The sequence below is a fragment of the Pipistrellus hanaki genome, assembly GCF_964339955.1.
Source record: "Pipistrellus hanaki genome assembly, chromosome: 16".
Lineage (NCBI taxonomy): Eukaryota > Metazoa > Chordata > Mammalia > Chiroptera > Vespertilionidae > Pipistrellus > Pipistrellus hanaki.
In genome coordinates, this window is record NC_140518.1 from 3,594,049 (window position 1) to 3,621,635 (window position 27,587).

Sequence of the window (27,587 nt, forward strand, 5' to 3'; positions counted from 1 at the left end):
TTCTCGGTAAAGTAACACGCAGGGGGCTTCTCTCTCACGTCTTCCTGGGGTCTTTGTCCTGCAAACAGGGATCATGTTTCCGGTCCTCTTCGCGGGCCTTGCAAGGTGCTGGGGTCTCTGGGCCGTATCCGGGGGTCTGGCCTGGCGCCAGCGCTAATAACCCTCCCTCCGGGGCCTGCGCTGTTCACGGCGTTATGGCCTCTGTCACAGGTTCTGCAAGGCCGGTTTCTGGGAAAGAGGCAGTGACTTAATGACAGGTTATCAAGAATGCACCCTGGGCTTCCTGGCATGGGTTCAGATTGCTAGCCCCCCTTCCCCACCCCCCAAATATCAGGGTGACATTGGAATTAGCCTTTCAGTCTCCTCCAATTAATTCATTGGTGGTTTTAAGCCGCTACCATTGCAATCACCGGTCACAGCAGCCCGAGAAAGCCAGCACAGTGGTGAATGCCATCTTGCCATTTCACAGGAGAAGGAACCAGAGCTCAGACATATGAGGTGACTGACTCAAGTTCATCTGACCGGGCCGTGGCCGGGCCTCGGTCAGAGGCAGGCCTGCCCGGACGCTGAGCCGGACTCTCCCGCCCGGCCTGCTCGGCGGGAGGGTGTCCTGAGCGGCTGGGGTGAGAGCTACCCCCAGAAGGATGCTCTCTCTCAGGGACGAAGGGTGTCGGGTGGTGGGAAAGAGGTTTCACGGGAGCCACTGCCACCTGCTGCAGGTGAGGCCCTCAGAGAGCTTTGCCCGCATAGTCTGTGGGTGCCCTGGGCGGGGACACGCCCAGCTTGGGAGGCACTGTCATTTCTCTTTCTTCAGCCCCTTCAGGACTGTATTCCTCAAAGCACACGTATCCTAGCACAGTGGTCGGCAAACTGCGGCTCCAGAGGCACATGCGGCTCTTTGGCCCCTTGAGTGTGGCTCTTCCACAAAATACCACGTGCGGGCGCACACATACAGTGCGATTGAAGCTTCGTGGCCCATGTGCAGAAGTCGGTTTTTGGCCTGGGCGAGTCTATTTTGAAGAAGTGGCATTAGAACACTCCAGGGGCCAAAGAGCCTCGTGTGGCTCGCGAGCCGTGGTTTGCCGACCACTGGACTAGCACATCAGATATTGGAGCCAGGGGAGGTTCAGGAGGGTGGGGTGTTAATGAAAAAATAAGAATGCACACAACTCACCCTAACTCTCACACTAAATAAGCCACAGGCTACAGTCTTGACCTTCTGGCCTGAACATTTTTTGGGAAAAACACAACCTGCTTTCCCAGCTTGGCATGTAAGCAGATTGCCTCTCTTTATTTTTTTCAATTATTTGCCAGAAAACTCAAAATTTCCTCCACTGATCTGTCGTCCAAGAACCCCGGCTACAGCCCTGTTCCCTTAGCTGAGAGTCCACACCACTGTGGGCTCCTCCGTCCATGACTGCTGTTCATCCCACTACCAGATGGTGTCGCTGTTGGCGATGGTCCGGTGCAGCTCAGTGAGTCAGGAACTGCAGGTCCTTCATGGACTCAGCCCCAGCCCAGGCTGCAGCAGCGTCCGGCCGGGCCCCCAGGTGACAGCTCCCTGGAGCCCAGGCCCCCATGCTCAGCCAGTAATTTCCCAATATGCAAACAGGGTGCCAGGAGGATGATCCGGGGGAGCATCCAGCAGTGGCTTCCCGCACCTTCTAGTAAAATCTCTTCTCTGTGGGATGTGCCGGCCATGGCGTTGAGCCAGGTCACAGGGCTGGACTCCCCTCCACAGGGTGACATCATCAAGTAAAGGGGACTTTTGTTTTGTGCGAGGCCGTGTGGCTCACCACGCGCTACCCCAGAGCTGGACCCAATGTTGTCGGCTCTCCTCCCCCCTCTCCTGCTCCAACCACCCCCCTTCCCTCCTCCTCAAACCTCTGCTTGGACTTGTTCTCGGGACAGGCTCCTCCACCGAGTGGGCAAAGCAGCCACCAGCCAGGGAGAGACGGGGTCACTTCCAGGGGTTGTCTCAGTGGGCATGCCACTCACCCTGCTTTAGCCGAGAACCTTCTGGGCATCTAATTCCAGACCATGCTGATGTGTGCGTGTGCACGTGTGTGCATATGCACATGTGAGTATGCACGTGCGTGTGCATGCATGTGTGTGCATGCACGCGCACGTGTGTGTGTGTGTGTGTGTGTGTGTGTGTGTGTGTTGCAGAGGCGGGTGCCAGGGGTTTGGATCCTCCGTCGTAACTGACAAGGGGGAGGTAGGGTGAGAGGTGGCCTCCTGTGTCCCCTGGGCTTTTTCCATCTGGCGTCTGCAGCTCCCTGATTGTTATTCTGGGCCCAGACAGAGGCAGCTGTGGTGTGTGCGTGTGTGTGCGTGTGTGTGTGTGTGTGTGTGTGTGTGTGTGTGTGGGCTGACAGGCTGTGACAGGTAACATGCTAGCAGGGGAGAGAAAACAGGGCCCGGAGGAGAGAGAGCCGCCGGGGAGGGGCAGTGCCACCGTCTGCCCCAGCTCTGCGCCTTCTGTCACGCCCGGCCCCGCTGTCTCTGTCACCTCTGGGGCCGGGCTGGCCCACGTGCCCCTCCCAGACCTTCCTCTCCAGTCCTTTCCTGCAGCCATGGGCAAACTAGGACTCAAACGGCTCTTCTGCCACCAGCAAGCTGTGTGAACTTGGGCCAGTCACTGGACTGTCCAGTTCCTACCTGTGAAAGGAGAGGGGGACCCAGATGGTGGGCCCTGCTGAGCCCTGGACCCTCTGCCCTGGGGACTCGGGCTTTTCTGGGTGCTCCTGGGGCTCAGCTGTCCCCCTCTCCTGGCAGGAGTGGGAGACCTGCTCTTGGGGCGTGGCCTCCGGTGCATGGAGGGCTCAAGCCAGAACCAGGGTCAGTTTCCCCGAAAGCTCTCTCCTCACAAGGTTGGGGAGTGAAATCTGGGCGGAGACCCCCAGCCCCCTTCCCCAGGAGGCTGCCTCTCCCCTGTGGGGGCAGGCAGCTGCCTCTGTAGGGCAGGCCAGGCAGGGGCAGGAGGGAGCAGCGAGGGGGGAGGGGGAGTGGAGAGTGGGGAGGGGGAGTGGGAGGGATCAGAGCTGAGCTGAGACCTTGTTTTGGGTTTGAAATGCCCAAGCTGTTAATCTGAGAATAATCAATGCTCATTTGCACATATCTGCTTGCTAGAGCCGGTTATCTATTTCCTGTCAAGATGCCCAGAAGTCCTCTCCACCGCGGCCCACCGGCCTCCCCCGCCCGCCCCAAGGTGCCGCAGCGGCTCAGCTCAGCCTGGGAGACAGCAGGCCGGCTGCCCACCCTCCCCGCCCTGCCCGGTGCCTGCTGGGCCGCAGGAAACCCCTGGCTGCGGGAGAGGAGAAAGGAGGGCTGGGGGCTGGCCTAGGAGCCGGAGGAGGCGGAGAAGCAAGCAGAAGGGCAAATTACCCGCACCCGTGATTAACATCTCTTCCAAATCTGCATGAATATTAAAGCGCAGCCCGCCCCGGTCCCCACACAATGAATTCTGCATGAATCTTAAGATAAATCGTTTGGATAACTGAGCAGCAGCTGTACTCCCCTGCTGCCAGCCACCTCCCCACCTCATTCCAAGGCGGGGAAGGGGAGCAGGAAGGGAGGGTGCGGAGGGGGCAGAAGAGGGGCCAGTCATTGGAGTGTTACCAAGGGAGGCCACCTCGGTCCTGCTCCCAGGAGGGATGAATACCAGGGTCAGGAAGGCTGAGGGTGAAGCATGGGGTTCACAAGGCCAGCTGGCAGGGGCTGGAGGGGCACGTCGGGGGAGGCGGGGCGCCATGGACCTGGCTGAGGACTCCTCTCTTGTGTTCTGGGAGGCCGGCTCGGTCCTTTCCTTCCCCTACCAAGGACACCAGCCCACTGAGCCCTCAGATCAATCCCCGTCCTCCAGGAGGGTGCTGGTTCTGAAGGGGGTGACTGCGCCCCAGAAACTCCGGGCGTGCGCCCTGACTGGGATTCGAACCGAGACCTCCTGGTTCATAGGTTGACGCTCAACCACTGAGCCACACCGGCTAGGCATGTGCAGATATTTCTGATTATTATGATGGGGAAGAAAGTGCTACTGGCATCCAGTGGTGGAGTCCACAGTTGCTGCAAAATATCCTACAAACACAGGACATTCTTACCATATCCCCCTGCCACGCCCCCTGGACCCGGGAATGATGGGAAGGGGGTTGGGAGTCAGGTTCTGTCGGGGGGAATGCCACCTCCGGGGCCGCGGGCAGTGTCCCCAGGCTGTGTCGGCTCCTTCCCGGGTCCAGTGGTGCCGGGGGATGGTGGCATTTGCAGAGCTATTGGGGTCCCCGAGGGAGGGTCTGGCCCAGAGGCGTGAATGTCCCCCCAAGCCGCCCCCCTCCCAAGTAAACAGACCGGAGGGGCCACTTCTTGTTTCCGGTTTTAAGCAGCAGCCTAAGGAGAAATAGACACACCGGAGCCAGCACTTCTCCGCTCAGCGGGGTGATGGGGAGCGAATTAAAATCCCATCATACACGCGGCGGCTGGCGGTTGTGGGTGATTGTTTGCAGCCAGGCACACCCGGAACCCCTCCTTGCTGTGACTCAAGCCGCGGGGCGGCGGGCGGCCGGGGGAAGAATTGCCAAGCCCAGCCAACCCGGCCGGCCACACGCCGCCTCCAGCTGGCGACCTTGGGCAAGTGATGGCACCTCTCTTAGTCTGTTTCTCAGCTCCCCAGTGCTGAGAGCCCTGGCTGCCCTCCGGACCTCCCTCCCAACTCCCCTCCAGGTCCCCCCCACCCCCCTTCCGCACCTGCTCTGCCCAGGAGGCAGGCCCTGAGGGCGGCACCTGAGGCCTCAGGCCCTGCAGCAGCGTCTGGCGGGCGTGCTGGGGCGTGGTGGCGGGGCTCAGGCTGCAGGGTCTCTTTCGAGGAGAATGGAAGTGCCCTAAATGGATGGTGGTGGTGGCTACACAATGCTGTGCGCCCACTAAATGCCACTGACGTGCCCCCTGAACGTGGGGCGTCCTATGGTGTGTGAATCTGATCTCAATGAGCCGTGAAAGAGCAAGGGGCTGGGGGACGCGCCCTCTCCCACAAGGTGGGGGCAGAGGCAGGACCAGAAATGGCGCGCTTTGCTTCTCGGCCCTGAGCTGTACCCCACGGCCAGGCCACTCCCTCAGGGCGGGATCTGTTTCCCCTGAGTGTGGCACGTGGGCCCTGTGTCTCCTGGGCCATGGTTGCACCTGTGGGAGGCCACGTGTGGGGGGTTGGAGGCCTGGCCGGGCCGTTCCCCCCTGCTCCGGTGTCAGGCTGTCTTTGATACCCAGCCCTCGGTGTTCGCCCTGAACGGGTTCCTCCAGCACCCACCTCCTTGTTGTGTGCCGGCTTCCTCCCGCCCCCCGCTCCCCTCGCCCCCTGCAAATGGTAAACCTCCAGGGGCCGACTCCATTTCCAATCCCTCAGATGTCAGGGGAATTGAAAGCATAGCAAATATTTCCGAGATCCAAATTACACAGACCCCGAGGCAGAACTTCTAGTGTAATCCAGGTTATGAATTGTAAATCAGACGCCATGCAAAGTACTTGCAAAAATTCAATAAAGCTTTTGCTCCCAGCACAGCAGAGCCCTACCTACGGAGGCAGCTGGGGAGAGAGAGAAGGAGAGGGAGGGGGGGGCGGGGGCTGGTCCTGGCTCGGCCACTGCTGCCCACTCTCCTCTCATAGAAGTCATGGGGGCTCCATGGCCTGTGGATGACATGCCCCCCGACATTCACTCCAGCCTTGCAAACAAGAACGTGGCTTACCCGCCGGCCCGAGCGAGGTAAGTGATGGCACCTCTTCTAGGCCAGGCGTTAATGTAAATGGTCAGGCTGACCTACGTCTGCCAACTGTTACCCAGGTCCATAGGGGGCGACAGTCACCAAGACGCATACAGTGGGGGGTGCCCTGCCTGCTGTGAAATTGTGCTCATCTCTGTGTTAGTGGGAAAGAACTTGGGGAACTCCTCGTGCACCCACTTGTGCACGGCCAAGGGTGAGTCTGAGAGGGGGCAGTGAAGGATTGAGAAAAGACAGACGAGAGAATGAAAGCTGGGTCTGGGTGGGATGCTGTCCTCTCTGATGGAGAACCTCTCTGGAGAGACAGCAACAGTGCCATGGCCCACAAGCCGTGTCTTTATTTTATAGCAGATACCACGGGGCAAAGGAAGGGCGTGGTCAAGAAGTTTACAGCGTTCTCCTGGGTTTCCATCCTTCTCCATTGCATGCACCTGACCAAGCTTTGTTTACTTGCAGCCTATATCACTCAGGCACGTGGGGCCAATGTTCTGACCACAGGTTCAGCTTACAACTACAGCTGTTGGCTGTCATTGTGCTGGGAGGCTCTGCCCTCCACGCTGGGACTTGCACGTGGCCACGAGAGGACTGTGCCCTCTCATCAGTCAGAGGCTTGAACCTGTCCAAACTCTGTAGCCGCTCCGCACACCCACTGATGTAGCTGCCCCTTAGGATGGGGAGGGACTCCACTGGGTCACCCCGAGTTTCCTTCGGGAAGGAGGTTGAAGAGCCAGTGTCCCCACTGCCTGGAAGAGGGTGGCATGAAGGCACTTGTGTTTCCAGAATTGGCAGTTCCAAGTGAAGGGACTGGGGGAGACACCGAGGACAGGGCTCCCTCTGACCCGGCCGCCAGGACTGGGCGTGCACAGAGACTCAGTAATGCTCTGCCAGGCCTGAACGGGGGGGTGAGGGGGCATATTTCATGTAGTTACATGTCTGAGGTGCCAAGAAGGTTAACGGTCACAACCACTCAATAACTGGGGGGAAACAAGGAGCTGGTGGAGACGGGTGTTGAAGGAGGTTGAAGAGCAACCTCCTGGCCGAAACAGGTTTGGCTCAGTGGATAGAGAGACCGCCTGAGGGCTAAAGGGTCCCAGGTTCGATTCCGGTCAAGGTCATATACCTTGGTTGCAGACACATCCCCAGTAGAGGGTGTGCAGGAAGCAACTGGTTGATGTTTCTCTCTCATCGATGTTTCTGGCACTCTGTCTCTCTCCCTTCCTCTCTGTAAAAAATCAATAAAATATATATTAAAATAAATAAGGAAATAAAGAACTTAAAAAAACAAAAAAAGAGCAACCTCCTACCACGTGGGCACAGATGGCCCAGGGGGGCGACCATTGGCCCAGCTCCATGGGCCTGCCAGGCTCTGAGCTGGCCGCCAGACACAGGAGGACAGGACGAGGTCCCTCCCCCAGCAGGCCTGCTGGCGACAGGTTGAGTCCTTCCTCCCTGCCTCCGGATGCTCCGAAGACCCGGGTCCCCGCACACACCAGGCCGGCCTCCGGGACAGAGCTGCGCTGCCCTCGGCCGCAGCAGGATGAGGGGCTGGTGTAGAGTGAGGTGAATGGCCTCTGCCGGGAGGGGGCCTGCCAGCCCGGGGTCTGAGGAGCCTCCCGCGTCCCCGGGCTATTAATAGTCATGATGAGGAGGAGGATGTGGAAAACTCCAGCTCAGGTGCTCAGGGCTCCGCCAGGCAATTAACATGCAGCTCTGGCTCTGGGCTGCATCCTGCTGGACCAGCCGTATCAGCAAGGCCTGGCCGGGAAGAGCCCAGGGCGGCCCATTTCCTGTTGGAAGAGCTCCCTCTCTCCTTCCTCCCTCCCGCCCCCATGCACCCTTGAGGAACATGAAGGAAGCACAGGGCAATGGTACGCACCAGGGCCTGTTCTAAAAACCCAGGCGTGTGAGGCTCAGCTCCTCACTGCCCCGGGGCCCTTGGCCAGTGGGGTCCCTCATGCTCCCCACCTCCTGGCACTCCGACTCTTGTATAACCCGACCTCCCCCTTGGGTGTGGACTAGCCTCGTGACTCCCTCCTGACCAGGAGAGTACCCACAAAAGTGGTGGATGTCACTCCCGCCATCAGGCTTCATAAACTGCAATCTGTCTTATTAGCTGGTTCTGCCGCCTCCTGGGGTCGTGTGCTTTCATGGAGCAAACTGTCATAGTGGAGAGGCTCACACAGTGAGGAATGGAGGGTGGCCTCCAACTAATAGCCAGCTGGGAATGGAGACCCCCAGTCCCACAGCCCGAGAGGAACTCACTCCTGCAGACCACCACCTGCGTGTGGACTTGGATACTTCCCCGATCACACCTTCGGATCAGACCCCGGACCCTGGCGTCCCCCGGACAGCAGCCCTGAGACGGAGGACCGGCTGAGCCCACCAGGGCTCCGGAGAATAACTGCGCGCTGTCAGCCGCCAGGATGGGGAGTGATTTGTGACCCAGCGGTAGGGAAGTAATATAGCAGATTATTTAACTTTCGGGTTTTCATTTCTCATCTGTGAAACAATCCAAAGCCGGCTCCATCTTGGGCCGGCAGAGGGACTCACCGATGAGATGTAGGAGAAACGTGTGGCGCAGTGTCGGGCACCCAGGAAGCAGGCGGCGACGGCTTCGTGATGGCGACATCATCCTAAGTAGTAAGGACTGTTCTGAACCGCCGTGTCTGTATTCCCGCAATGGCTGGCTCTCAATGCACACGCATCTATGCAGCTCGTGCTCTCCTGCCTGCACCCCCCCAACCCCCCCAACTCCCCCCCCTCCCGCTTCAGGGAGAATACCAGCGAGCTCAGATACAGCACCTCAACAACATCTGCTCACTCTTCCAAAGAGCTTTCCAGCCCTGGCTGGTTTGGCTCAGTGGATAGAGTGTTGGCCTGCGGACTGAAGGGTCCCAGGTTTGATTCCGGTCAAGGGCATGTACCTTGGTTGTAGGCACATCCCCAGTAGAGGGTGTGCAGGAGGCAGCTGATCGATGATTCTCTCGCATCAATGTTTCTAATTCTATCTCTCTCCCTTCCTCTCTGTAAAAACAATCAATAATATATATATTTTTAAAGAGCTTTCCAGTTCCCACAGCGCACTTACATGTGCTCACTCCACAGGAGAAGTGGGGAGCGGGACCCTGAATACTTTTTATCGGGGGGATAGCTTCAGAAAGGACAGAACCCATTTCCCTACTCTAGGGCACCCTGGTCCAGCCCGACTCCTAGATTTTAAGCAATCACTGAAGGTTAGAGGGATCCAGAAGGGGGCATTCTCCCTCTCTCTCTCTCTCTCTCTCTCTCTCTCTCTCTCTCTCTCTCTCTCTCTCTTTTAGGTCAAATTCTCAAAGGTTAAAAGTAATCATGTTGAAGTGAGAAAAGTTCAGTGGCATTTAGGACATTCACAATGTTGCCCAGCCGTCACCTCTATCTCGTTCCAAAATATTTTTCATTCCCTCCAGGGAAGCCCCATGCCCAGGAGCGGTCGGTCCCCTTTCTCCTCCCGCCCGGCCCCTGATCTGCTTTCTGTCTCTAGTCTGGACATTTCCTGCCGATGGGACCACACAGGATGTGCACATTCGTGCCTGGCTTCTTGCACTTAGCACGCTGCCTTCGAGGGTCACCCACGCTGCAGCAGGTATCAATCCCCGCTTCGTTTTTAGTTATGGCGAATGTTATCCCGTTCCCTGGGGAGAACACATCTGGTTTATGGAAGGGGTGTTTGGAGAGAAGGGAACTGCGGCCTAGAGGAGGATGCACTGGCCCAGGGTAGCTGTTGCTTCCTTCCATGAGGGCCTCTCCAGCTCACGGCTTCTCTCCTGGGTTCCCAAAGTGACGGTGTCTGCTCCCAGCAAGAAACGGCCTAAGAGATGTGTCAGCTGGGGCTCCTGGCAAAGGCTCTTGGGAATGACGTCCCCACTTCAGGCACCTGTTGAGGACGCCTGCCGAGGCATCGCATCAAGCCAGCAAAGGCAGGTGGGTCTGGCTGGGCCCAGGTGGGGAGACAAGGGCAGCTGCCCGAACTGATTGGCTTCTTTATTTTTCTCATCCCGGGGAAGGCCCTTTCTGCACGTGGCTGGGAGGGTCCAGGAACTCCCTCTTTCTCTCCCCACACTCTGCCATCACCCCAACTGGGACGGGCCTGGTGAGCAGGACCCAAGCCTGAGCAATCACAGCGTCAGGAACCAATATCATCATATGCTATGACAATATTTGATGAATTCATACGCGCCTAGGGGAACAGACTTAAGTAGGTATAGAGAGTGAGAATATTCTCTGTGACAATCAATATTCCTTCAATTGAACCATCTCTGCAGATCTGACATTTTGAGTTTTCTTTTTTCGATGCATTAGCTAGATTTATGCTTCCATATGGTGGGAGCTGCGGGGAGAAGGGGAGGCAGGCCAGGTATGGGGGTGCTTCAAAGGCACCTGGGTAGGCCAATGGGAGCAGATCCCTTTGCACAAGACCCAGCTAAGTGGGCTCAGTGCCCAATTGTGCTGCTCAGCTGGCCCTGCAGCTCAGTGTGGGAGGCCCCGTCAGCCCTTTTTTTTTTTTTTTTTTTTTTTTTTAAGCTCTACCATGAGGGCTGGGAGCAGAGCCAGTTGGGGCTGGAGGTCCTACCCCCTTCTAGCCTTCCCTCCCACCTGCAGCCCTGGCCCAGGCTCCCAGGACAGCCGCCCACTCGGCTCTGGACTGGAGGAGAGGCCAGGTGACTCCTCCTCGAGGGCTCTCCCGGAAACAGGCTCCGCCCACTGCCTGAGTTCAGTTGCTGACTCAGCCATTCGCTAATAAATGTCAAGGGCACGTCTTCGGGCAAAGCTTAGAACACCTTTTGTCTCCATTTATCCGTTTGCGAAATGGAGCTGATGACAGAACTAACCTGTGCCGAGTGCTTGTAAGTGCCAGGCATCCTTTCCAGAGCTCTCCATGGACGGACGTGCAGGAACCGAGCCGGGCAGGTATGACGACTGCACCTGATTGGCAGGTGAGGAAACTGAGAGAGGCAGCTGTGCGTTTGAGGCAGGCAAGGGTTTGAAGCTCATCCCTGTCACTCCACAGCTGTACGTCATGAGCTTAAAAAAAATAAAAAGAAAAGAAACAAAGGAAAAGGGTAAGGAAATATCAACTTTGATAGTTGAAAAGGATACTGGGGCTATTCAAGGAATTCAGGACAGGAAAAGCTCTAGAACCTTCTAGAATCTTCAAGAACCGCCCCCCCCCCCCCCCTCCCGGTTCCAGCATCTTAAACACCTGCCATCCTGCACGTTACCCATCACCACTGACATCTCTCTGCTTTCCTTTCCGGCTGCTTTATAGGCGGACAGCAAAGTGCTGTAAGCGATGCCTCTGGAATCCGCCCGGTTTTGCCACTTCCCAGCGATGTGACTTCAGGCAAGTTCCTTAGCCTCCCGGAGCCTCTCTTTCTCATATGTGAAGTGGAACAACGATAGGAGCTTGCTCGGAGGCCTATTATGAGAATTCTGTGAATCAGTGCGTACACGTAAAGCCGGAGAAATGGTGCCTGGCATGGACACGTGCTCAGTAAGGTTGTCTCTTCCAGACGCGAGCCCTCTGGGTGGCTGGCGGCCTCGGCGTGGCCGGTGGCCATAGCCGCTGAGATCGTCTTATCTCCTGGGGCCACGGGCCGACCCCCAGGAGGGATTCTGAGCGCCCACACCTTGTGAACGGCTGACAGTACCAGGCAGAGGGCGGAAGCGTGTCTAGACCAGGTCCCAGGACTCGCTCCGTGAGCAAACTTGGAGCGGACAGCAACGATCGCCGTGTCACCTGTGGGAGCCCCGGCTGCTCAGCGCGCACACCGGCAGGCTGTCTGCGTTCAGGCGTTCGTGTCTTAGAGCTGTTTTACAGCCCGGCGGATTGAAGATAATGGATCGCAATACGAAATAATTATCACCTATAGACATGCAAATAAATTCCGCCCCGTGGTCCCATCGATTCCTCCCCTCCTGTGGCAGACTACGTAAATCCACCGCCACTTTCCTCACCGCCGTATGAATTTATGCTTCTCAGACTTCCCCTTTGGATGAGCGGAAGTTTGCGCCCACTCGGCTCCCTCATTATTTAAGCCAAATAAAACCATTCACACGTGCTCGAATTTCAGAGGCACAATCTTGCCTTTTTGGAAACATGATCCTTTACGTTTGCTATCAGCACCAAAAGTACTTCCCACGGACCAGTCTCCGAGTGGTGTGACCTCAATTCAGGAATTTTTTCCTCTCCAGACTCCGATTTCTCATCCAGAAGATGGGAGCCATATTGCAGACATACCTAAGAAGATGCCCTGGGGATTTCTAAGGAATCCCACCGCTTTTCACTGTCACCCAGCTGGTGGGAGCTGGTGGAGGCAGGGCACCTGTTACAGACAAATAACGCAGCCGCTCCACATGGCCTGGCGATGCTCCTCTCACTCCCTGCCTGCCCTCTCCTGCCCCTCCCCTTGCTCTCTTCCCCCCATCCCCCAAATTCTTATTTGCTTACCTGGGCTGACAACAGAAAGTGGCAAGAGGGGTGGGACGCCACCACAAGAGACTCTGACTTCTGTCTCCAGCAGACCCTTTCTAGTGCCTTCTCAGCTTGCACCCTGGGAGGAATCAAGCGGCCATGTTGAAAGGCCCACATGGCTGGTAACAAAGACCCTCCATTCAACAAACCTCAAGGGACTGAGTCCTGCCAACAAGCACACGTGCTTGGACTGGGATCCTTCCCCAACCAAACCTTCAGATGAGACCTCAGCCCAGGCCAACACTTGGCCCGAAGCCCTAAGATAGAGGACCCCGCTGAGCCACACCGGGACTCCTGACCCATAGACACCCTAAGATAATAACCATGTGTTGTTTCAAACCATTAAGGTTTAGGTAACCTGTGGTATAGCAATAGGTTAACTAGTTAATGCCTCCTGCACCCAAGCCTTGTCCCAGGCCCTGTCTTCAGAGAACCCAGGCTAAGATGGGCTCTATACTAGCTCTCCATCTGGGAGATCTCTCTGCATCCTCTTCCTCTCCCCCAACTGGATGGCCTTCTTGCCCAGACTTCCGGAATGCTCAGCCAGCGCGAGAGACCTTCCTTTGCTTTCCCCTCTATCTGAGGGTGGGAGGCGCTTGAATCCCTTGAGCCAGAGGGTCCCTCACCAGGGTCATGGAGATCGGGGAGCCACCTTGACTCAAAAAGACAGAGCTGGCTGCGGCGAGACGGAAGTTAGACATCTTGGAAGAGTTCCAGGCTGTTCGGAGTCTGAATTTTTTGTTTTTTTTTTCAGTGTCAAGAAGAGAGAGACAGAAGGCAATCGGCCCTGGGAGCGGGGTCATCCCCACGGCTGGTTTTAATCTTCCGTAGCAGCTGGACTTGGTCTTCAGCCAACTAACCTCACAGACACTCATGACCTGCTGTAGCCGAGACCCAAGGAGATCCATCATCAAATATCACTTTGCTCTCCGTCTTCGCGAGAGGCAGGCAGGAAAAAAAAAAAAAGAAAACAAACAAGCGGAGGAAAGAGATTTCATGTTTCTCTAATAGAACGAGGTAGGAAGTGGGGGAAAACAATTTCATCCCAGGCCTTGTGCGCCCGGCCGTCACCGCCATCCCCCGTCAAAGCAGCAAGGACCGCAGAACCGAGCTCGATAAAGATGAAGAACGGCGTGTCTGGGTTTCTCTGGAAGGAGCAGCTGTCCTGGTGAGGCCCAGGGGGAGAGAGAGATGAAGGGCTGTTGGAACCGGGCCACCGTTTGGAGGCGGCGGATGCTTCTGGCTCCGGAAATGGAAAGGAGGCGGCAGCCACAGATGAAGGCTGCCCGCGGGGCTGGCCTCGGAGGCCGCCTAGCAGCTGGGGTTGTGACAGCTGTCAATCAGCGTCGGCAGCCTGCAGGTTCAGCTGCCATGGCGGTGCTGCCTCTTGCAACCTTGACTGCCATCGGCCTTGGAGTGGCAGGTGGGAGGGAGGGCTCTGGGGACTGAAGAGCGAGGGAAGGCTGGAGGCAGGAGGTCTGATTTTTCGGAGGCGTTGGGCTCTGGCCTGGTTCTGCCCTGAGCTGTGTGACCCTGGCTGGTCACGGCCCCTCGGCCAGCCTCAGTATCCCTCTCTGTCACAGGCAGGGGGTCGGGGGCTAGACTGGAGCTCTCAATCCTGGTGGGGCTGGGCCCAGGCACTGCTGTGTTGTAAAAGCTTCCCAGGAGCCCTTGCTGGTTTGGCTCAGTGGATAGAGCGTCGGCCTGCGGACTGAAGGGTTCTCGGTTCAGTTCCGATCAAGGGCACATGCCTGGGTTTCAGGCTTGATCCCTAGTAGGGGGCGTGCAGGAGGCAGATGATCAATAATTCTCTCTCATAATTGATGTTTTTCTCTCTCTCCCCCTTTCTCTCTGAAATCAATAAAAATATATTTAAAAATTTTAAATAAAAGCTCCCCAGGCGATTCTCATCGGCCGGACCGACAACCACAGGCCTGGCGTCCACGCAGCTGGAGACGCTCTGCAGACTGTGTCTGAAACGAGAAAACACACCCCCTGCCCTGCTCCCGGGTCTCCACCAGGAACAGCAAGGACACGAATCCTTGTCTCTGGGCTCACCCAGGGCCTCGGGCATCCACGGGGGGGGGGGGGGGGGGGGGGAGGGAGGCCTGGGTGGGGTTAAGCGGTGCCTGCAAGCATGGAGGGCGGGCAGGCTGTCCACACACACAGGTGAATGCATGAATGGATGGGGAAAAAAGAAAAGGGAGAGAGGAAAGAGGGAAGGGAGGGAGGGAGAGAGGCAGCAGAGGGAACTTAGGACTTCTAGAACCTGACATACTTTGAAGCGGCCCCTCCAGGGGGGAAGCCCCCACATAAGGAGCCTGGACACATGTCCAGAGGGGGAGGAGGAGGGGGAGGAGGAGGGGGAGGTGGAGGAGGAGGGGTGCTCACTCCTGACATCTCATCAAGCCCCAGTCTGCCGGCTCAGCTAGATTCGCCTGAAATGCTGTCTGCGCCTGAGGCCTGGAGCTGGGTGGGCTCCGTGTGACAGCTAGACAACCACGACCCTTTCTACCCGCTACTTCCTTCTTCTGCAGTCATGTCAAGGTCACGCTGTGGGTATATGTTCGAGAAATGTTTTTAAAAAAATATTTTTATTGATTTCAGAGAGGAGGGGAGAGGGAGAGAATTAGAAACATCAATGATTGAGAGAGAGTCATTGATCGGCTGCCTCCTGCACACCCCCTACTGGGGATCGAGCCTGCAACCCTAGCATGTGCCCTGACCAGAATCAAACCAGGGACCCTTTGCTCTGCAGGCAAATGCTCTATACCCACTAAGCCAAACCAGCTAGGGCGAGAAATGTTTTTTTAATCTCCCAAATTATAGCGTCTCTATGTGTTCTGGTCTTTATAACTACATTGTGATTCTCAGAGACTTTTTTTTTTTGTGTGTGTGTGTCAATCACACAACTTCTCACAAGGGCCTCCACTGGGCCTACCTGCACGCTTACACCTCTGAGGTTACGCCCACTCCTGCCTCCGTTTCCCCCCAAATCGAGGGTCCTGTGCCCCATGGTGCAGCAGCAGCCCCATCCCCCTGCCCCACGGGGGACCGCTGTGATGCGGCTGCCCCAGCTTCCGGGAAGGTCGGGCTCTAAGCGGATCCAAATCCTCAGGCTTCCCCAGGAGGCGTGGGACTCCCATTGGCCCCTCATCATCCCCCGCCTCGTTCCCCTGGGGCCCAGCTCCCAGCCGGGCTGGGGCTCAGGGGCCGGGCTCTGCCTCCCCAGCCGGTTGGCAGTGCTAATTGCCTGGCACGTGGGCGGCTCCGGGCCCGTCACTCAGCCGTCCGGCTAATGACTCATCCTCGCGCGGCCATTTGTTTGTGCCGGTTTCGGGCAGACTAATGCTTCTAATGGCACATAATCATTTTTCAGAAGTCATTTGTTGCCACTAATCATCTCGGCAATACGCCGCGATGGAGCCGTAATGACAGCGGTAACGGGACAAATGGCGGTGCCCTTCCCGCCTCCCCTCTCTGATCTGTGTTTTGACACCTGCCCAGCGGCTAATGGCCCAGCGGAGTCCATCAACAACCGCCGAGGGTTTTCCCGCCCCTGGGGGGTGTGGAAGGGCAGCGGGCACCCTTTCCGAAGGATTCCTGAAGTGGCTGCGGGCAGGGCTGAGAAGAGGGGGGCGGCCCAGGCCTCCTCTCGTGAACAAAGGCCTGGCTGGGAGCTGAGCTCCTGGGCGGGACGTGGGAGCCGGGCGGAGGCCGGGCGGAGACCGGACAGAGGAGCTGCCAGGTGGCAAACAACACAAATGGCTGAGAATTCCGGACCAGGAGGCTGTGGCTGATCTCCAGTGCCAGAAAGTTCCATGGAGAAGTGGCTCTTCGCTGAGAGAGAAGACGGGGCTCTGAGGGGGCGGGGAGAGGTGGGTGCAGCACCTCTGGGTACCCACTGGCCTTCTTACATGGACCCTGGGTCCGAGTGTGGTCCCTCTGAGGCCCTGTGGCTGCAGCGGGCTCAGGAGGACTTGGCGTGCATGGCATAAGCCCTCCCTGCCCCGTGCGGCTCACTTGGATGGGCATCGTCCCACGCACCAAAAGGTTGCCGCTCAGTCCCCAGGAGGGGGCGTGCAAGAGGCAGCATCCATGTTCCACTCTCACATCAATTTCTCCCTCTCTCTCTCAAAATCAATAAACATATATATATATTTAAAAGGCAGCTTGGGGTTTTCACAGGAGCCACAGGTCAGCCGGCTGCCACCTAGGGTTTTCATCCTGAGCTGGTGTCACTCAGTTCCAAAACGAATGCACTCCAGGAACCTGAACTGGCCCGGGTCTGCGGAGCCTGGATATTTGCCGTGATCAGAGCCTCCGCCGCCCGCTTCCCGATGACAGGTCTGCGGAGTAACGATGCAAATGGCATCATATTTTACCCCAGTGCCCACCAGGGAGGAACTGCCGCAGTCGCAGTGCAGCGATTACAATAAATAACGGGACAGGGGACAGGCTGGCGGCACTTCAGGAGGCCGAGGGCCGGGGCAGAGGGCCGGGGCCGGGCAGCCGCCTCACCACGGCGGGCGCCGGGGGCCTGGCAGACAGCCCGGCATCCTTCTCGGGGTCCCACCCTCAGGAGGAGGGGCTGCCCAGGCTGGAGGGCAAAGCCATCTCTCCATCATTCTCTCTCCCACCTCTGCCTCCTGCTCTTCGGTCTCCAGGAGGACGGTCTCTCCTAACACGCTACAGACCCAGGGTGCAAGCCCGGGGGAGGGCGAGGCTCTCCAGGGTCAGGGGGCAGGGCCGGAGGGGGGCTCAGAGCAGGCTGATTGTGCCAGAGGGACAGGTGGTGAGCCTGTGCCCGGGCAATGAAGAGCGCAGCCTCCTTCCCGCGTGTGTGAGAGGGTGTCGGTGACATCTCCGTCACCGAGGAGCTGGGTGAGGATTGCATGAGGCAATGCAGGTGCCAAGCCCCCGGCAGGCCCTCGGGGGACACCCATTATCACAGCTGCTGCTGTGGGCAGGTGGGGGGCTCCCTGTGGGCTCAGAGAGCCCTGGGGCGAGGGGACACCCAAAACGCAGACCCAGGTGGGCGAGCTGGGAGGGAGCTGGAGGGGACAGGAGGGTGGTCTCCGTGGGGGTCTCAGGTGGGTTCCTCCCCGTGTGGCACCCCCGGCTGCACTCAGTCCCCTGGGGGTGTTACAGGAGCTGTTCGCAGAGACTGGGTAGAAAGCCGTCTGCGAGCCAGCAGGCAGGCCCCGGGCATCCCGTGGCTGTTCAATAATGCAGCATCGGCTGCGGTGAGGCTGACCTGGATCCTGCCGTCCATGCCAATGAAGTCCTTCTCCACCGTCCTCCGGCTCAGGCCTGGGACCGCGGGCTCCAACGAGCCTGAACATCCCCGTCCACCGCAGCCTCTGGGGCACAGGCAGGCACAGGCGGGCAGGCAGGCAGTGGACACAGCCCCACAGACCCGGTCGGGGGAGAGGCCTTGCAAGCACACGCCAAACCTGGGCCGTGCAACTGCTGACCGGGATGGCTGTCCGGGAGGCCCAGGGCAGCCAGGCCCGCCTGCACGGAGGCCTGCCTGCCCCCGGGTCCCCTGCACCCCCTGTGCCTGAGCCCCCTGCACCCCCCTGACACCGCCTGCTCAGAAGGGCTCCCAATCAGAATGGCGGCAGCAACTGTGGCTGCTGAATGAGAAGCGCCATGTGCTGGGCTGAGGTCTTAAATGATCACGTGAACTCCTCCCTGATCATGACCCTCACACACCTGTGCTTTATCAACGAGGCAACAGGCTCTCAGGAAAGTGAGGTAGCCTGTGTGGCTCATACGTGTTAGACCAGGGCAGTGGTCAGCAAACCGTGGCTCAAGAGCCACATGCGGCTCTTTGCCCCTTACATGTGGCTCTTCCACAAAATACCACATGCGGGCATGCACGTAAAGGGGGATGGAAACTTCGTGGCCCATGTCTAGAAGTTGGTTTTCGGCCTGGGCACAGGGGTGGGTCCAGCTCATCCTTCATGCCCCTGCCCAGTCCCTCCTGCCACACCCCCCCATTTCCTGTCAGCTAGTAGCCCTGCATCCCCCGCTGATGCTCCCATGTGCTGAATGCGCCGGACCCTGCTCGCACCTGTTGACACCTCTAGTGGTCAGCACATGTCATAGCGACCGGTTGTTTGGTTGTTCGATTGTTCCACTGTTAGGTCTATTTGCATATTAGCCTTTTATAATATAGGATGGAAATCATTGTGCATGCCTCTGAGTTTTTCCCCCTAGGAATTAAGTAAAACAAGATACACTCAGCCGAAACCGGTTTGGCTCAGCGGTAGAGCGTCGGTCTGCAAACTGAAAAGTCCCAGGTTTGATTCTGGTCAAGGGCATGTACATTGGTTGTGGGCACATCCCCGGTAGGGGGTATGCAGGGGCAGCTGGTCGATGTTTCTCTCTCATCGACGTTTCTAGCTCTCTATCTCTCTCCCTTCCTCTCTGTAAGAAAAATCAATAAAATATATAAAAAAAAAAAAAAGATACACTCAAATGTTCGGTCCAAGGGCTACACACAGCCTGTGGTACGTCCACACAGGGGGGTGTGACTCAGTGCAAAAACAAACAACAGACAGACAAGCTATGTACACACAACTGCCCGACGACAACTAAGTGAAAGACACCAGACGTAAAGGCTTCTCGGTGAGCATGACAGGCTGGAAAAGGCCAACAACAGACCAGGGTGACAGACCCGTGGTGGCCAGGGGCTGGGAGAGGGAGGGCCGGGGAGGGCTGGTGGGCGGGAGCGAGCTTTTCCGAGCAGATGGAACCTTGCGTGGGATGGTGGCTCCCTGACCGGATGCACTGGCTAGGGCTCCAGGGCCATCCACTTGTGAAAGGGGTCAATCTGACTGTGCGGAAATGATATCTTAATGAAGAAGGCAACGAAACAAACAAACAAAAAAATCCCAGCAGAACCTCTCTGGCCTTCGAGGCCTCATGCGGCCAGCTGCGGGCGGATCTCTCTCGTGGCCTTCTGTGCAGCAGGCCATGGGGGCGCTGGCACTTTCTCCGTGGGGGAGGGGCCGGGACTCTGTCTGGCGCGGCGAGCACTTCTCTCGGGAAATGTGGCCGGAGCGGAAGATTCCCACCTGGACGCCTGAGCTCCGGCTAATGGGGCCCCGCTGGTTCACGGGCAGGAAATAACCGATGGCGGGGGATCGCCGGGGTAAGAGAGCCGGCCCTCGTTAGGGGAGCGGGTGGGAGCCGGAGGACATCCGGCTAATGCGGGGTGCGCGGCGGGGGAGAGAGGGCCTGGATTCCTGCCTGACAAATGGCTCCAGTCAAGCGGCAAAGCCAGGGGCGGAAAATTGCCTCCCGCGATAGACCAGCTCTGGTTCCATCGGGCGGCAAAGGTCCCGATCGTGTCTCCGTCATTAAGCAATGGAGACACAGGTAATTTGCTCCCCTCTTCGGATGCAGAGTTAAATGACTCATCATTATCTTATTAATGCAGCCGGGGGCTGGGCGCGCAGCTCGGCTGGCATTTCGCCGCCGCAGCACTTTCCGGAGGGTCAGGGGGTCACGGACCCCTTGGCTCACTTCCTGGCACTGTCTCTCCTTCGCTCCCAGGGGGCGGGGGGAGGGGAGGAGATGCTCACCAGGGCTGGCATTCTGGGCCAGTGAGGCTCCCTCTACATCCCAGAATCCTTTTCCTCTCCCTCCCTCCTCCCCTCGATGCACCCCCTCCTCCTTCCTCTCATACAACATTGCTCCAATGGCCATCAGACCAGGCCCTGAGCTGGGGGCCGTAGGACAAATATTTAGGGCACGTTCCGGAGGATAAAGAAACCAGTGGGTGTGCCAGCTGGGACCCCAAGAGGAAGCGACCTGCAGACCCCGCCCCCAGTTCCAGGGGCTCCCCTCTGATGGCTTGGGGGTGGGGGTGGGGTGGGCGGGAGGCTGCCCTTTTGCAGCCTCACGGAAATGGTTGGGTTTGGAGGCCCGAGGTTTGGGCTTGGCCAGTATGACAAGGACCCTCACCCCGTGGACAGCCCTTGTGCGATGCCCGCCGCCGCACACTTGCCATGCCTTTGCCATCCCACCGCCGGTGCCAGTCCACTCTTCACCAGGGGCCCCTCGGGCTCAGAGAGGGAGCGCCCAGCTGCTGGCAATGGCACGCCATCTAACGTGACTGCGATAGGAGGTTACACAGCTGGTGGGGAGTGAAGATGGGGCTGGAGCCCAGGCCTTCTGGTCCCTCCTGCGGGGCCCTTTCCACAGCACTGGGCTGCCTCTTAGGACGCCCGGGAGGCCAGCCCTCACAGCGGGCTCTGCGCTCTCAGGATGGAGCAGTGCCCAGGGCACTGGCACTTCTGCCGGCACCAGGAGAACCAGAACAAAACACAGCACACGGATCCGGAGTTGCCAGAGCCCCAGCCGGTGAGGCCTCAGGGTGCGCCTGGGGGGGCAGATCCAAGCGGGGGCCCCAGGCGCTCTCTGCTCCTGCTGCCTTCGCCCCGCTGGCTGAGCGGCGCTTGTCTGGGCTCCGTGGAGCTGCCCTTAAAAAGGCTTCTCACCGGCAGCCACCAGGTCCCCGCAGTGAGCGCTCTGCACCCCCGGCCAGAACGCCCCTCGTCAACAGAGCCCGTGGCGTCCGAAGCCACGCAGCCGGCACTTAAGGCTTTCATCTTAATTATACGTGTTTGCCTCGCAGACAGATTCCCTCCTTCTGGTCCTGAATGCCGGAGCTGCCAAAGCCAATTGAATCATCTCCTTTTAAACGCGTTTTGCAGCGTGCGTTTCGCCGTTTTCCCAATTTCCATTGTAAACAGGCACCAGAATTGTGCTGAGGGCCCTTTTTTTAACGGGCTGCATTATTCAAGCAGCAAATGAAGACAGGAAAACGCTGATTGCAAAAGAATCGCAAGATGGTTGCGGCCAGCCTCCTGGAGTCGGTGAGGGCTGGGGTGGCTGGGCCCGGGAGCTACCCTGGGAGGAAGGTTTTGGTCCCCGGACCCTGGGCTGGGGTTGACGGAGGAAGGTGCTCCTTAGGGGCAGGGTCCTCCCCCGGTGAGCGGGCTCTCAGGCCTGGCTGCTGGGCAGGGTAGAGGGAGGGAGAGCTGTGGCTGGCCGCGGTCCCATCACTGGCATCAGCATAGATGCCACGTGCTTTAATGTCTACGGTGCCCTGGCTCTGGCGGGCGGGGGGCACTCCCAGGAAATGCCCTGACTGCCACCAGCAGTATGGGCAGCCAGTGCCCTTGCCCACCGGCTGTGCCCCCTGGTGTGGGCCTCCTTGCACAGAGCCTCAGTGTGTTGGTTAAAAGGGTCCAATGTATCATAGCTGCCCTGATGGCTGGGGGATCCTTTTATTTTTATTATTATTTAAAAAAATATATATATTTTATTGATTTTTTACAGAGAGGAAGAGAGAGTGATAGTCAGAAACATTGATGAGAGAAAAACATTGATCAGCCGCCTCCTGCACGCCCTCCACCGGGGATGTGCCCGAAACCAAGGCACATGCCCCCGACCAGAATCGAACCCGGGACCCTTCAGTCCGAAGGCCGATGCTTTATCCACTGAACCAAACCTCTGTTGTTGGGCTCTCGCACCCAGGCCACGGCCCACCTGCTCTGTCACACCAGGGCCGGGGCCAGAGGACTGGAGACGGCCCGGAGCCGCCGGAATGATGCCCACGGTCTCCCTTCGCCCTCTGCCTGGGCGAGAGCGACCTGGGCTGACGTCGAGAAGGACAAGTTTAATTGGCTGCAATTAACACAAACAAATTGGTCTGACACCGCGGCAACGATCGCTCTCTCCCCCTCGCCCGCACACCGCTCATTTCTCCACGCACCGAAGGGAGAGCCGGGAGGGGCTTCGGAAAGGCTGGGGCCCCTCTGGGCGTCGGCGGGGGGCTGGGGACCCACGGCCCTGAGCCCAGGGCCCGGGCTGGGGAGAGGGGGCGTGGAAGGGAGCGGGCCTTGCTGGACCCTCTGCCCCGTGTGAGACCCGTGCCCGGGGAGCAGGTGCCCGCGGCTCACCTCTCTCTGCAGAGGCAGGAGGACACGGAGGCGTGGCTGAGTGCCGTGGCCCAAACCGCACTCCGCTCTGTGTCTGATGCCCAAACCAAGGCTCTTTGTCCACAACCCTGCCCGGCTTCCCAGCAGGACCAGGGCGAGGGAGAGAGAAGGAGGTACCCCCCTGGGGACCGGGTTTAAGAAAGATGGATGGAAACTCGGGGATCGGGATGGATGAAATATCTGTGATGAAAAAATGACCCGACTTCCGGAGGGAGGCGGAGAGGCCGGCTCCACTCCTCTGGCCCCCGCCCTGGCTGCGCCTGGGGTGGGATTCGGCCTCCGGGGAGCATCTGGCTGTTTCGTTCAGTGGGGGCTCCCCTCGGAGGCCCTTCTCCCCAGGCGGGGGGCGGCCGGGCCACACATGGACACCCCGGTGTGGGAGGGTCCCCTGGCCTCGCCCCCAGCCTGCTGATGGTCCCCTAGCCCCAGCCCTGCCTTTGGGGAGGGTCTCCCTTTGTGGCCCAGCCATGGGGGGGGGCTGTGGGACGGAGCAGGGCCTCCTGGACAGCGGCTCTGCCCCCCGGGGAGGCCAGGAAGGAGCACTGGGCACCCCCTCCCCGGGGTGTGTGTGTGAAGATGGGTGAGGGGCGTCTGCAAAGGGCCCTTCCCCGGGGACAAGACATGTCAACGGGGAGGAGGCCGGCCTTACTGCTCGCATGCCCCCCTGCCCTCCAGACCCAGGGCGCCCCCTCCTCACCACCTCCTCCCTCCCCGGGCAAATCCATTTCAGCAGGAAAGAAACAAGACTATTACAGCGAGCTCCACTCTGCCCGGAGTCGCCGGGCCTTTGCCATTCATCATTCCTAATTAATTAAAAAGTAATTACTTATGGATCCGGCTTTCATTCTGTACACCCCCCGGGCTGCGAGCGTGTCACTCCCCCCCCCCCCCCCCCCCCCCCGTCCCCTGGCGCCCGAGACTGCGCCGGTGCCAGGGATCGAGTCCCGAGCGTGGCGAGGACTGAGCGCTCGCGGCCGCCTCGTTGGGGGGGATCTGAGTCCCCCTCAGAGGCTGGGGGGTCCACAGCCCCCACTGAGCCCAGGAGGGGACTGTGGGGAGCTGGGGCTGCCCAGGTCTGCTCAGCCCGGCAGCTGCGCCGTCTCAAGATGGGCACCACCTCCAGACCCTGCGCCTCCGCCGGTGCTCACAGATCAGCATCACCCGGGGGCAGGTGCCACAGGCAGCCCCCAGCCCCGCCCCATATCTACTTGGTCAGAGTCTGCACCGTGGCAACATCGCCAGGCCTCTGGCACCTGCTCGGGGGTGAGACGCACTGCCCCTGTGGGCAGAGAGCAGAGCTTGTCTGTGCCAGCCCCCCAGGGGCTGCCTGCTCTGCGCAGTCGTATATTGCCCGCCCCTGGTGGGGGCTGCCCTCCCCCCGTCCACCTCCCAGCCCAGGTCCTCAGGGTGCTCATTCCTGCCCTGTCCCCTCCATGAGCTGCTGTCGGGATGAATCAGGATGATGTACATGAAAGCGCTTCGGGAACTCTAAGTGGAATTTCAAATGGCATCCTAATAAATCCTCCCCCGGCCCCGCATCGGGCACCGGCTCCCCGGCCGCGCCCCCCACCGCCCCGTCCTTCCCATCGCCTTCTTGCCTCGCAATTTATTGGTCCGGGGTTCTGACAGCTCCCTCCTGTCTGAGCGGGCGGGACCTGGCCGAGGCGCCAGGCGGATCACTGACGGTTCGGGGTGCTGGTTCCTGGTCCCCTCAGCGGCAGCCGGAGCAGAGAGGGCTCCTCTCCTCCGGGCCGGTGCCATGTGCACCCCGGGATGCGGGTTCTCTGGGCACCAGTTTCCTCGGCCGTCAGACAGGAGGCTCCCGCTCCGGAGTGGCTGCGAGGAATCCATGGGCTCCTTAGCACACGTCACTCCACCCGTGGCCGTGATTGTAGGATCCCGCCTCAGGCTGAGGCGCAGCCCAGCGTCTCCGTGGGCTGAGCCGAGCTCCCCGGGGCCGGGGAGGTGCCCGGGGGAGGCTGTGTGTTTTCCACGTTTGTGACCAGGGCTGTCCGGGCGGCGGTGGGGACCTCGGGACCCAGCCCTGGAGGCTATTCGGGGAAGTCCAGAGTGGCATGACTTTTTCTTTTTCTTTTTAATATTTTATTGATTTTTTTTTACAGAAAGGAAGAGGGAGAGTTAGAAACATCGATGAGAGAGAAACATCGATCAGTTGCCTCCCGCACACTTCCCTCTGGGGATATGCCCGCAACCAAGGTACATGCCCTTGACCGGAATCGAACTGGGACCCCTGAGTCCACAAGCCGACTCTCTATCCACTGAGCCACACCGGTTAGGGCGGCATGACTTTCTCTAGCTGAGGAGCGGGACCCAGGAGCCCCTGAGTAAGGGGCGTGGGGTTCAAGGCGGTGGCTGTTGTGGTGAGGCATTTGAGGTGAGGTGTGCGCCGATGGACGGGGCTGCACAGTTTGAGGCCTTGGCCTCTAGTTTCCATGTAAAAGGAGACTTTCTTTAAAAGGGGGGTTAGTCTACACAAAGCCCAGAATAGATGGCGGGGAGAGGTGCAGGGAGAATGACTGGGGGTTTAGACGCTGGAAACTTCAGTAGCGGGCGGGCTGGGTGGAACCAGACTGGGAGTGTCTGACCTTGTCCGGGTTGCAAGAGCCTTGATCTCTGTAGGGGGGAGGAGACAGGCAGCCGGGGAGAAGGCCACGCCTCGGAGGGCATGGCAGGGGCCGTGGGAGGAAGTGAAAAGCTCTCTGGAGGTCACAGCAGCACCGTTCACCATCGCTAAGATTTGGAAACAGCCTAAGTGCCCATCAGCAGAGGAGCGGATTAGAAAACTGTGGTACATCTCCACAGTGGAATACTATGCTGCTGTAAAAAGGGAGGGACTTTTACCATTTGCGGCAGCATGGATGGACCTGGAGGGCATTACCTTAAGTGAAATAAGACAGGCAATGAAAGAAAAACACCACATGACCTCACTCACTTATGAAAAACAAAGGACATGATAACCTGATGATCAGAAGGATAGACACAGAGGCAGTAAAGCACTGAACAGACCGTCAAATGACAGCGGGAAGGCTGGGGAGTGTTGGGGAAGGGGGGGAAAGAGATCAACCGAAGGACAGATAAGCATGCATAGAAGCACACCAATGGACACAAGACACTGGGGGGATGGGGGCGGGATGAGGGCATGCGATAAGGGGTTAGGGGAGGCTGGGGGAAGGTCGATGGGGAAAAAAAAGGAGCTATACGTACTACTTACGTAATACAAGTTTAAACAATAAAAAGAGAAGAAAGTAAAAATTAAAAAAAAAGAAAGTTCTTTGGAGAAATAATTGAGATACTACTGTCTGCATATGGGTGGACTCCTGTCACTGCCCACACTTGCACGCTCGGGCCTGTGAGTTATAGCAGCTTGACGTTGCTGAGGAGAGAAACTGAGGCAGGCCAGCTCAGCGTTCCTTGGCCGGGACAGGAGCCACTGCTTACCCAGCCCTGACTTGAGGCAGCTTTCTTCAGCCCCAGGCCCTCGTATGGGGACTCAGAGGGGGGGAAAAAAATCTTTATTTCCCATGCAAAGTGGCCTCCAAGTGAGAAATCAAAACTTCAGCGAGAGCCCAGAAAGCAATTAACTTCACTCAAAGTGAAGAATATTGTTTTGTGCCACCAGTCGCTTTTTCTTTTCCCCCAGAAAAATTACGCCCTCAAAAAAATCAACATTTGATTTAGTCTTTGTTCGTTTTCAGAATGATGTGAGGATATGAACAGGCAGCGTGGGACTTTAAAAAAAAAAAAAAAAAAGCGATGCAGCTGAAATCATTTTAGGGCTGGATCTAGCCCTGCATTTGCTTTCTGGAAAGCCCGGCTCCAATTTTCACCGCGCCAGCTGCGTGCGAGGAGGGCCCGGCTCTTCGTAACCTCGGCGGCGTTCAGAATTATAATTGAAAAAATGTTCATTTGGTGGTGAAATATTGCTCCGTGGTGTGCTTCTGTGTTTACAGAGAAGCTGAATATTTTTCCCGATGGTTATTAGCCGCTTACATTTCTGTATTGTTTTCTTAATAGGATTTCGCCTCTGTCCATTTTTTTCCTCATTGCTTTTTATATGCTTTTTATATAGGATAGCTCATGTTTCTTGAGCCTAACCTGGGGTCCTTGGTTTCCACATGACTTGGGCCCCTGGAGGTATAAGGCGGCCCAGGAAAGCAAAATTTGCCATCCTGCAAAAATAACATGCATGGGCTGTTCTCCTATAAACCCTGCCCGGCTCCCACGTCCGCCACACTTATCACTAGCGTATCTATCCACCTCCCTCGTCAGAAAACTCTGGGCTGGCCTGCTCCTGCTTGCCACATGTTATCAACTTCCCGGGCCTCATGCAAACCAATTTCAAATTTTGCCAGAGATGCGAAATTTCCCGGGGTTGATCAAAGTGATTATGGAAAATTACTCGAATCCCATGCAAGCCTCCTGGCATGTGAGAGCGGAGTGGAGTCCAGGCAGCTAGCAATTACGGAAGAGAGAATCCACGAGGCTGATGGGATGACAGGCACTTCAAAAGGGAGAGATCTGAGTGAGCGAGGATTAAGACAGGCCACTGGGAAAATTGATGATGCCTTCAGATATATATATATATATATATATATATATATATATATATATATATATATATATATATATATTTCTTTTTTCTTCCCCCCCACCCCCCAAAATGTCCTCTTCGTGGCTGTGCTGTGAAAGTCAAACGTGAAATCAAGGATGCTGTATCGCCCCATCAGACAATCTTGTCAAAAAAAATTATGCCCTCCCCAAACCAACGTTTGATCTAGTCTTTGTTCATTAGGGGAATGAAAAACAGAGTTGGTTTCACAGCCGACTTCTGTTAAATGGAAGTTAAAACAAATTTTCATAATGTGTAGTTCTTTTTTAAAAAAATTATCTTTATTGTTGAAAGTACTATAGATCTCTCCCCCCACCCCCACCATTGATCCCTTCCACCCACACCCACTACCCCCCCTCCCTGCCTGGCCTTCACCACACCATTGTCTGTGTCCATGGGTTATGCATATATGCATATATGTTCTTTGGTTTCTTTCTATGTTTTTAAATATATATATTTTATTGATTTTTTACAGAGAGGAAAGAAGAGGGATAGAGAGTTAGACACATCGATGAGAGAGAATCATCGGTCAGCCACACCTCCTACTGGGGATGTGCTCGCAACCCAGGTACATGCCCTTGACCGGAATCGAACCCGGGACCTTTCAGTCCACAGGCTGACGCTCTATCCACTGAGCCAAACCAGTTTTGGCAGTTTCTTTC